The following is a 3,841-nucleotide window of genomic DNA, read 5'->3' on the forward strand; positions in this document are numbered from 1 at the left end:
GAGATGGAGTCTCACTCTTGTGCCCCAGGCTGGAGTGCAGTGGCCTGATCTCGGCTCACCGCAACCTCCGCCTCCCGGGTTCAAGTGATTCTCCTACCTTGGCCCCCCCAAGTAGCTGGGATTACAGGCACGCACCACCCCTCCTGGCTAATTTTTGTATTTTTAGTAGAGACAGGCTTTCTCCATGTTGGCCAGGCTGGTCTCAAACTCCTGACCTCAGGTGATTCACCCACCTCGGCCTCCCAAAGTGCTGGGATTACAGGCGTGAGCCACCGCGCCCGGCCAGTTCCAATAATGTTTTAAGTGAACAGGTGTAGACAAAGTAAGTGATTCGTCCATGGCAACATGACTAATATCTGTAACTTTTTATTCGTAACCAAGAGCTCTTTCGATTCTCTAGATAGAATCGTCAGTGTTCGGTACAGTTACTTCCAAGTCCTCCATTCCTGTGGTGCCAGCTCTCCTTCTTCAGAGAGGTGCAATGAACAGCTGCTTCAAGTTTGGGAAACCTGGTGGGGAGATGGGCCAGGGGAGGAAGGGGCGCTGTCCTTCCATCCACCTCTTCTGCCTTCTTTTTTCAGCGACTCAGGTGAAGACATCAAGGACCTGTTGATTAAACCTGCACATGGTGCACAGCTGGGAGGCTAAAGAGAAGCTGGTATTGCACAGTTAGAATCCAGAAAGGTTTAGACTGGGGATCTGAGTCAGATGTGAGTTTGGAATTATACATGGATGAGAAGAGAGTCCTGTCCTGGAGTCAAGGGGCCAGTGGTGAAAGTCGTATGGACACAGTGGCTGATGGGCACAGTGGCTGATGGGCACAGTTGCTAGGGATGAGGGAAAGTGGCTCAGCTGTGAATTTGACAAGAAGAGAGTCTATTTTCTATGGTAAAATCAGGCTGTGGAATCAACAGTGTGGTGTGTGGTGGTCCAGGTGTGGGTGTATCCACCTAGCCTTGCTGTGTGAACTGGGGACGTGAGGCCACTTGACACAGGTGAGGCCTTTCCCGTGCTCCAGGGGACTCGGAAATGCGGCCAGAAGGAAGGCGTCCCGAGGAGCAGGGACTGGGGCTGGGGCTGTTGCCTGTGGACCCCTGAGGGGTGGCTGCGTCCAGGGCTGGTCCAGATGCGATGGTGCTGTGTGGTTGTGGCCATGTCCTGGTGGGCCCCTGTCTTGGTTCCTGCCCATTTCTCCAAGCCAGTTTTCTAACCTTCTTTTGATCCTATGGAGAACCTGATCTTCTAATAAATCAAGAGTTGGCTAAGATTTCTTGTAAAAATTGTTTCCTTTCAGGCCAGTTTCTGTCACAACTATTGAACTATTATAGGACAAAAGTGACCGTAGACAATCTGTTAGCAAGTGGGCGTGGCTGTGTTTCCATAAAACTTTATTAATAGAGAAACATATGGCAGTGGCAGACCACGGTTTTCCTACCCCAGAGCAGGCCAATTCTTCTTGTGCTTGAAGCTGCTAAGATTAATTTCTCTCACTTTTCTCCAGGCCCTGGGATGGAATCAAGCTCTAGGGAGAGGAGCAGAGGGTTAGAATGAGGAGAGGATGGTGTGTTTTACTCTGTGACGGCTTTATCACTCCTGAGGCTTTGTGTTCAGCTCTAACACGCGCCTCATCTTAAGGCGGTTTGGACATCGCAGGCATCTGCAGAGCTGGGAGGATGATGATGTGGTTAGAAGCCATGATGCGAGCTGGGCGCGGTGCTGGTGGCTGAGGCTCTCTCACTTTAAGGCATAGAACTTGACTCTCTGACGCTAAGCAGATCGATGATGAAAGCTCCAGGCAGGTCAATGTATCCTCAATAAATAAAACTTCAAAAAACCCAGGGCTGCCGAAACACGCGTTGGCCTCCTCGGTGACTTTTCTACCTGGCTACACAGAAAAGGCTGCAGTGACAGCACTCGCAAGGCGGTTCGCTCCTGGAGGCTGGCGCGCCACGCCCTCGCTGTAGGCTCTTCCAGCCCCGGCCCCTCCCCAGGGTGGCACTTTGGTGGTCTCTGACCCCAACACGGGGTGGCTGGGGCTCTGGCGCGGCCCCTCCCTCTGCTGTGCTGTCTGGAGGTGGGGGGCCCCCGCTGCTGACAGAGCTGTCCTCTTGGATCCGCCTCCCAGACTCGGGACGGGGGAAGATTCACACGAAGGCAGTCTCAGCCTCAGCCTCGCCTTGTGTCGGGGATGGGACCAGGGCTTCCCAGCAGAAGGCAGGCTGTTCTCACGTTCAGGATTAGCCCGTTGATCACGTCCTGGGTGGAGGAATGTGAGCAGCGGGGCCTCCTGGACTGGGACGGTCTGTCTGCTGAAACTGGGAGGTACAAAGGCTCGGAGACCCTTGGAGTCACTGGGCAGTGCTCTGTCTGCTCGGCTGTCGCACCAGGCGGGGAGAGGGTCTGAGGATAACTTAAAACAGAAGAGATGATGCAACACACCTTTCCTTCCAGGAAGGGGTAAGCGATCATTTCTCCTCTGCGGCTCCACAAGTGGGTTGTTGCCTCTTTGCCTGGGAAGGCACGAAAATGTCATAGTGAAAAAAGTTTTAAAATAATGAAAATAGAAAAGCACCAGACTTCATAAAGCTGATGAAATTCCCATTACCAGAAGAGCACCCTGAGTGCTCAGTGCCTCCCACACATTTGGACTCTGAGCGGGAGGCGGGAAGCTGCAGAGCCCAGCTCCCAGCGGACTTGGCCCAGAGCCTCTCACACCCTCGCCTCTGCAAGCTGCCTTGCCTGACCCGCCGTGAGGAGCGGGGCCCAGGAGCACTGGCCTCGCCTGGGAACTGGTTAGATATGCAGATTCTCTGGCCTGCTCCAGACCGTTAGGTCAGAAGCTCAGGGAGTGGGCCTGGCAGCCTTGGTCTAACAGGCCCTCCAGGCGCTTAAGACTGAAAACCGCTGGGCTAGATGGCGTTTGACAGTCCTGGTCATGTTTTTCAACTTCAATTCCATTGTCTTGGTTGCTGCACCCCAGTGAGAGGCAGTGGATGGACGTTTTTGCGGCTGGGGCGTTTGGCGGCGTCTGTAGGATCCTTCCTGGGAAGCCAGCGTGGCCCTTTGGAATAGTGAAGGTTCCGAGTTCTGCAGAAAAGAGTGTGTGAAATTTCAACTCACAGTTTTCAAATGTTTTTGAGCCCAAGCCCGATTTTGTTGATGACCCACAGCACCTGTGCCCTCCAGAGCTGCCACTAGCCGAGACTTGCTAATTCCCGGGAAAATTTTACAGAGTTTTCAGTAGTTTTTCTTCTTTGTCCTGTGTCAATTAACCGGTATCTACAGTGGACGGTGGGAATTCCAAGCACACTGGAAATGTAACAAGCTCCAGAGGAGGATAGAAAGAAATTACTTTTCAAATTCACCTCAGACCATCCTCCTAAAGTATCAGTCCCATCCTCTGATAAAGTCTCACGTGGCATATCCAGTTGCCTGTAGCAAGTATCAGGGTTAAAAGGGGAAACTGTAGTAACAATCGGATCTAATTTGGTTTTTCATCATTGGAAGTGAAGATTCCTCTCACCCACAATGTGAGTGGTGTTTGTGGACAGGGGTCTAAAGTAGCAGAAGGCAATATTCTTTCCTATCTCATCACTTAAAGTTTTCAAAATAAACCATTTTTTTTTTCTTTTAGCTCAAGTGTAAGAGTTCTAATCATCAGGGCCAGCAAGCAGTTTTTGTCTTTTAAATCTTAATTAAATTACAATGTATATTTAAATATACATCCAGTCTTAAAACTGAACCTATTTGTAAAAATTAGTTGATGTATGATTTTCCCGATATAATTTAAAATTATATATATGTATATGCACACACACACACACACACACACACACACACA

This window comes from Mandrillus leucophaeus, unplaced genomic scaffold (assembly GCF_000951045.1).
Source record: "Mandrillus leucophaeus isolate KB7577 unplaced genomic scaffold, Mleu.le_1.0 Scaffold373, whole genome shotgun sequence".
NCBI classification, from domain to species: Eukaryota; Metazoa; Chordata; class Mammalia; order Primates; family Cercopithecidae; genus Mandrillus; species Mandrillus leucophaeus.